Consider the following 8,116-nt stretch of genomic DNA (forward strand, 5'->3'; position numbering starts at 1 on the left):
CTTTATTCAATGCTTTATAAAAAGTTTTACAGTGATCGGATTTAATTCAAATATGCGTCTTTTCGTTCAATAATCTGTTTCCATCTAGATAGTCCACTTTTCACATGCCTCTTTTGAGTTGAACTTTAAACCAACAAGGGCGTTCGCCATGGACAGGAACAGGTGGTAATCCTTTGGCGACATGTCTGTGCCATATGGTGGATGTGATAATCCGAGCTCCCATAGCGTCTGACGAGCTATCAACGAAGTGTGTGGTCAGGCGTTGTCCTGGTGGAACACTACACCCTTCCTGGTAGCTAATTATGGACGCTTCTGTGCGATCGCCTACTTCAAACGGTCCAGTTGTTCGCAGTAGATGATAGAACTAAGCATCTGGCCATATGGGGGCCGCTCATAGTGGATGATTCCTTTCCAATCCCACCAAACACACTGCAAAACTTTCTTCACAGTCAATCCCGGCTTGGCCACTGTATGGAACGATTCACCGGCCTCCGACCACGACCGTTTTTACTTGATATTATCGTATGTGATCCATTTTTCATCGGCAGTCACCATCCGCTTCAAAAATGGATCGAGTTCGTTCCGTTTCAGCAGCACATCGCAGGCCTTTGATTCGGTCTTGAAATTTTTTTTGCGTCAACTCATGCGGCATCCAAACGTCAAGCTTTCAAATATGTACTGCATTGCCAGGATACGAACTCTGCAGCGCTTTATACATAGCCGCGAAAATCAAGAGACAAAAAGGCGGAAGGGTGATATTTAAGATAAAAAGAGATCTAAAAAAACCATATTAAGCGTTAATAACTTGTCCTTTCTCATATTAGACGTCATATTTCGATTAAATATCTTTAAAATTCGTTTCAGAAGTTAATCCCTTCAAGCATACGTCACTGCATTTCGTCTTGCAAGCTTCGTGGGATGGCCATATTTCATACGTACCTTTTGACACCATGCTCTCGCAAATTCTTCCACCCTTCGTCTCATTAGCTTTCCAGTCCGCATAGCGATTCAGTAGCAAACATACTGTTGTGTTGCCTGCGTGTAAATACAACTTAGTTTTGAGGTAAACATTTATTGCATACTTCCAATGGCGTCTTTCCATTGCTTGAGAGCGTTTTGTGTACAACTGAAAGAGAGAACTAAAGAGAGTATTTCTTAATTTCATTTAATTTGCATAAAATAATAAAATGAATTATTTTGCGCAAAGTCAAACGAAATGTTAAGTGAAATTTGCACTTTGATGTGCTTTTGATTTTCAATAAAATTTTTTCCCACTTTTTAATACAACTCGAATATAGTGAACGTGGGTAGACATGTAATGTTTATATACATTTTAACTTCTACAACTCTCTCCCGGCTTTTATTTATTTTTTTTTTATTTTTTTTTTTTTTTTTGTCCACAAAAATCTTCTTGCATTTTTGCTTTCAAGTATATTCGACGCTGCTCCCCGATAACTCTCTCTCTCTCTCTGCCGCTTATTATTGTGCGCAATCTAACGCTTTCTCTGCATTGCTCTCTGTGTCCCCTGTACACTCCCTYAACGCTGACCCACTATTTTGTTCTATTCCGCTTCTTCCAATCACTTTGACTTTTTGCACAGTTGCCTAACGGCGCTTTCACCTCGGCTTCTTGTGTGACCTGCGCGTATGACGTCTATTGATCTGCGTAATAATCTAGCAATACCTAAAGACAGCAATAACAATATCAACAATGTGCGCAAAAACGGTGCAATAACAACAAAATCATTATCACAAATCATCACTGACTGCTRCTTGAGACTTGAGCTTAGTGCAACTGAGGGGGTACATGGAACAGTGTTTACATATGTACGTTTGGATAGACAAATCACTCAAAACAATGAAAACAAAATCGCACGCTTGTAGTGTTTAGCATTGCTTATTTGGTAGTAWGGCGTGTTTTCCCTCTTCCCTCTCTTTTTTATCATTTGTTTGCCAACAGCTCTCGCTTTGTTGGGAAAATATTTATTGTGATTGCATTTTTTTGTGTATTTTGTCTCTTCTATCGGCCAGTTATCAATGTTTAATGGAAAATGCTTGTTTATTGTTATTGTTTTTTTTTTGCTGATTTGTGTTTACTTCCTTTTAGTTTACTCTCGTGTGTGTTCCGTTTGCACTGCTTTTGTAATTAAGCTGAGTTATTAAATCTGCTACTGCGGTGATTTATCATTCGGTTTTTGAGAATAATTTTTTTGTTTTTTTTTTTCTGTTTTTGATATTTAATGTTGTAAACTGTAATCACGCATTTTTAATTTAATATAACGCAGTTAAAATTTAAGAAAGCGAAAGCGAASAACTAAACCACTCATACGCCCTGATGCACTTACATAGTAGTAGTCTCTCTGAGGTAAATAACTGCCCAGAAAAAAATTTAACTGAGTATTTATGAAATTTATGACCCAAAACTTAATTTTCAAACTATAAATACTATTTTATATAATATAAATAATATATATATAATATAAATAATATATATATAATATAATCTCCGCACAATATAAGATACTCATACGCCCTGGTATCAACTTTTCGCAACACTGTATTTAATCGAGATAAATATAGATACAAATATAAAATGTATAGCAAATARTCGTGTTAAAGAGACGAAATTATTTTTCACTGGCTGTTTATCTGTCCGACTGACTTCATTGTATTCGAAGCGTGGATGAAAGTTGAAGTATTTAGATAAAATTTGGTACATGCTTACCGATGCGCTTTGAGATGTTTTTGTCGTTATTTTGGTGGCAGAAAATATTCTAAAAATAATTTTGAATAATATGACTGAGTTATAGCCCTCGGCTGACTGAAATTTTATACCCTTATACCCAATTCTCATTAGAATAGATAACTGTACAGCTAAAGGTTGACTTTCATAGAGAAAACATATATGGCATGCTAAGATGTCATACTAATTACGATAAAATGCTGTTTTAAATAGCATTGAAGAAAATATCGCAGATAGTTTCATTCAAAATCGGAACTTAAGTCGGCCATAGCTCTCTATTTTATCATCTTAAAATATAAGAAGCATTCTTTGCAAAACACTGGCTAATAATTGGTATTAACTCCAGAAAGGGTAAAACTGAAAAAAATTGTATACGTCTAAAAATTAAATAAATGTATTATAGAAATGTATTATAGTTTTTTGGAAAATTAAAGACTTTTTTAAAAAAKGAAAAACTTTGATTTTGCTTATAGATTATTTATTATCTGGTCTTTTAAGGGGGTATTCTAGTCTAAAGGCTCGAACTTCGAGCTTTTTTCAACAATTAATAAAAAAAAGAAGCACTACATATTTTTACCATCCGTTTTTTCTATCATTTGTTTATTAAATTTAGAAGAATACACAAAACAAATACATTTTTTTTTTTCATCGAGTTATGCGTCCTTGAAGAAAAGGGGGGAAAGAGGTCGTGTCTTCATCGCCATGATTTCGACCCTTGTCGTCAATTGAAAAACAAAACAATGACAGCTGCTTAATGAGTACAAATGTCGCTATGCAGCAATGGCGGCTACTCAAAAAAAACGTCGTTTTTTCACTAATTTTTCAACTTTGTCGATTTTTTTTGTTTTAAATATTATAAATTTAAAATTTTAACTTTTTGTCGCTTCTAGTGATAGAGATATATTTAAAGAATATTCATGCCAAATTACAAATAAATCGACTGATTAGCACTTGAGATATTGTGGCTACCGCATCAAAAACAGGAGTTTTGAGAAAAACGTGTTTAAAGTTTTACGTTAAGTCTCGGGCAGCGTAATAGATAGATAGCTAGTTCGCTCAACCAGTGTAGTTGCCACGTGATGGCTATAACTTTGAAAATAATTTGTGTTTTGAAAAATCCTTTTAGGGAGATGTTTTTGAATATCAAAATTATCGAATTATGAAAAAAAATTTCGATTTTCAAATTTTTAGACTAGCGTACCCCCTTACATTTTTTTTGCATCAAATCGAGAATATGATATCATTTAAAGGGCCACCGCCGCAGTTGATTGTCATTTGAGTTTTTTTTGTGGCATTTTCCATCACTTTGGCCAGAACTTCCGGCGATAGATCCTCACATTCGTGTCGGATATTGTCTTTAAGAGCTGGAAGAGTCTGAGGTCCCGCGACTTGAAAAAGCCTCACAAAAAGAAGTCTGGAGTCAAATCGCCAAAATGGGAGGTTAGGTGCGCGGGAAGTACACTTTAGCATATCGGTTGTGGCACGCAATGTTGCATACCATTGTTTATTTACGTGTATTTCGCATGTGTTTACTACACAAATGTCAAAACAGAAAGKCCATTAGAGGTCAATTGCAAAATTTAYAGCATCTTCTGAACAKCTTYTGACTTTTKCGCCACCCTGTACTATARTTTAGTGAATRAAATTATTTAAATTGTGATAAACAAGACAGATTTCGATAAATTATTATGATAAAAGTCATAAGCCTATCGTCTGCGGACTTAATTTGCATTTGGTAATCCATATGTGTTTTAATGCCATTAGAAGCCGGCATTATTTCAACAAGTAACATGAAATTCTGAAAAAAGTAAGGATATAAAATAATTATATTATATGGATTCTATAAATTAATTAGCTGAAAAATTTCGTTACTCGAAGAAATATATTCGCTTTTTTTTGGCGAACAACATKAAATATCTGCTTTCCTTGATTGATTGATGATCACAACCAAGCGGAAAGAATTATCAAAGGATATAAAACTAAAAAGATAGAAATGTACATTAAAGTATGCAAGCAGTGTCATTAATGTGCTGCAAAAGTGTTAAAAGTTCTCATTAAAATTGAAACTTTAAACAAGCACCTAAACAGGTTACTCATACGCATGGTCATCTCTAAAGGTTTTGCCAAATCTTGGATTTCTATTCAAATAAACATTTTTATAAGCTAAARGCAACTCAGCGAACTATGAAGTCACGTTTAGAAAAACTTTTTTTCATTTAACGCAAAGCWTGCCAAGCAACAGTCGCCAGTTTCATGCAGCGCACAGCGCGACGAACAACTAATAAAGCCGTGACCCCAACATGCGARCATGCTTTACACATTTATGCTCGAAATTTTGTCTTATATGTATTAAGTATGTTATGTATATATCTTTATGACTGTTTAAGTGTACATATACATACATATTGGTGACATATCTTGCAAAAAGTCAGATTTTCGCAAATTGTACAAATAAATCAACGTAATCAAAAGGGAATCCAAGTGATTTGACGCTAATACCACGCCGCCTAATATTTATACCAACAAATTAGAAAAGGAGATGTGAAGTAAATAAAGCGAAGCGTAAGCAGGAAGGCGCGAATGCGAGAAATACACATGCTTAGGGTAAAGTCATGCGGGAATTTAGACAATTTATTGCGCGTAAATATGTAAAATTGTGTGTTGGTGTTATATAACGACCGCAAACACAGCASGAAATCAACAAGAAATGATTAATACATATTTCTTGGAACTTTTAGCATATTACTACTTTGTGAGTCTATAAGTATTATGATCTATTTGTGAATAATATAACTAGTAAGTTATAACGTAGCGGCAACTGGTCCAAAATCAACTGGTTTTGGTTTTGTATTGCCTTAGGTTTTTCGCATTAGCGTTGATGCCTTTTGTTTTGCACAGAATTAGCGATATTTTTATTAAACTAGTACATAATAAACTAATTTCAAACTAGTCCATAATAAACTAGTGAGAAGTAGTGTATTTTGTCACTAGTTAGCACTAAATTATTATCGTTTAAAAGACATTTTGAACTGGTTAAGAGTAAACAGGTACTTTAATGGTTCATGATGCTACTAAGTAGTTCGTAAAAAACTAGTTCATAAGTAGGCTATTTTGCGGCATATCGTCACTAGTTACCTTCAAAATGTTATCGTTTAAAAGGCATTTTAAACTAGTGAAGAGTAAACAGATAGTAACCAGCACACAATTATTTTGAACGATAACAATTTGATGGTAACTAGTGACGAAAAGACGAACTACTAAGTCATATATTTGCAGCAATTGCACCGAAATCAACAAGTTCTGGTTTTGTATTGCCTTCGATTTTTTACATTAGTGCTGATACCTTTACTAYTGGATGTAATAAAAGAAAATTTTTATTAAACTAGTTCATAATAAACTAATTCCAAACTACATCGTAATAAACTAGTAACGAAGTAGTGTCTTTTATCACCAGTTACCTACAAATTTTTGTTATTCAAAAGACATTTTAAACTTGTAGTAAACGCGTTATGTACTACCAGTACTTGATGGTAACTAGTGACGAAATGGTTCGAAATACACTACATGATGCATCCACTAACTGATTCCATAGAAAAGTGATGCGGCACTAACCGCAAAGAAACTATTTAGTTACTAGTTTTTATACAAAAACATTTCACAGCAACAMCTATTACCAATGCAGTCGCTCCTCTCTCAACTTGCTGTACCTCTCCCCATTCGTTGCTTGCACTAATGGTTACAACRTCACATCAACCCAAAAACACGTAGAACAGATGGAAGTGACATATTTATTTCACAAAGTAAATGCTGCTTATAGGTTATAATTTCAACGTCACAGACACAGCTAATGCCAAAGGACAGTCTGCAGTGCTGAAAGACAAAGAAAAGCCACACACACGACACATGGTGGCAGCAGCAATGGGGGATGTAAATATTGTTGGTTGGCATATCAGTGACATGCTGACGATGACGAAAGAGCGTTGAAAAAGCAAGCAAAGAAAATATTGACAGCGATTTGTTTACACGAGCGACTGTGGYGTGGTCAGAGTGGCTAAAATTGCTAAGGAACGACTACTAGTGGAGAAGTGAGAGAAACGGSAGAAGTAAAAGCAAAAATGATTATAAAAGAAAGAACTGAACAAAATAAGAGAGCGAGAATGTTGAATGAGTTAACGCGCTCTCGCTAATGCCCACTATGCGCACTGGAAGTGAGCGCCAGCTCATACAACACTTATACCTGGGCCCACCTCCTGCGACCGGTAAGCCAGCMAGCAAGCAGCAAACGTATGCACACAGTAAATTGCGAAAAGTCAAAACCCACAACAACAACAGCAACGGAGTGTAAGTGAAATAATACATTAACAAGCGAAGCTAACTCGGGCAGTCAGTTGAAGTTGAGTGGTGAAACTGTGTAGAGCTTGGCGCGCGCGGTGTTGGTCGTTATAAGAGCAACTTGGCATAAAACAAAGAAAACAACAAAAATAAAAATAACGCGTATGTTTAACGGTGTTTTGCAAGGAGAGAGAGTGTCCAAAGCCAAATAATAACAACTCAACTCACTGAAAATACGCAGCGCATAGCATGGGTCACGTGCCATAGCTTACCAAATATAGCAACAAAAAACGAAAGGACAGATTATTCGCGTCAATTAAAGCAGCAAATGTTGAACGAAAAGCAATATTAGCTATGCCTAGGTAAAAATTTAAGCTTGGCGTACCCTGCAAGCACATCAAAATCGAAGCGAAAGCCGTCAATTGCATGTCCGTTTGCGACGAAAATTCGACAATCGCGTGATGAAGGCGAAATTTTTTCGTATTGTTTTAGGTTTGTGTTTGTTTTTGCAATAGCGACTAGCGAGGAGTACACGCGAGCGCTAAAGCGTGACTGACTGCGTGTGTAGCAAAGTGTTTGGACGGGCGACTGACTCATTGACACGTGTCGTTTCGGGGCGTCGACTTCAATGAGGTGATAAAAGACGGAAGGTATTAAAGGTGGTAAATTCTTAAGTAAAATGACTTAAGAGTTCGAGAAAAAAATTAAATTTAAAGTACCAATTTTGGTCTGCTAATTCTATATTTCATTGAAAAGTATTGCATACTTATAGGCGCGCTGAACTTGATTTTTATGTTTGCCCGCTAAAATCTCTCTAAAAYTGCACAGCTGCTAAGATCTGGTCCAACAATATTTGATGGTACACTGCAAGCAAGTGTTTGTCGAATTGCCTGCCCCGATGTTCTCCAACATCCATCTCTTTCCAATTCCAAAAAGACCTTTGTTGAGGTAGCAGTAAAATGCTTTGACAGACTTTGGAAGGTGTGCTTTTGTGGGGAAAGTAAGAGAATAACGCTCGACTGAGAGAGACACTAAGTCAAA

Source organism: Bactrocera latifrons, unplaced genomic scaffold, assembly GCF_001853355.1.
Source record: "Bactrocera latifrons isolate USDA-ARS-PBARC rearing strain unplaced genomic scaffold, ASM185335v1 scaffold_61, whole genome shotgun sequence".
NCBI lineage: Eukaryota > Metazoa > Arthropoda > Insecta > Diptera > Tephritidae > Bactrocera > Bactrocera latifrons.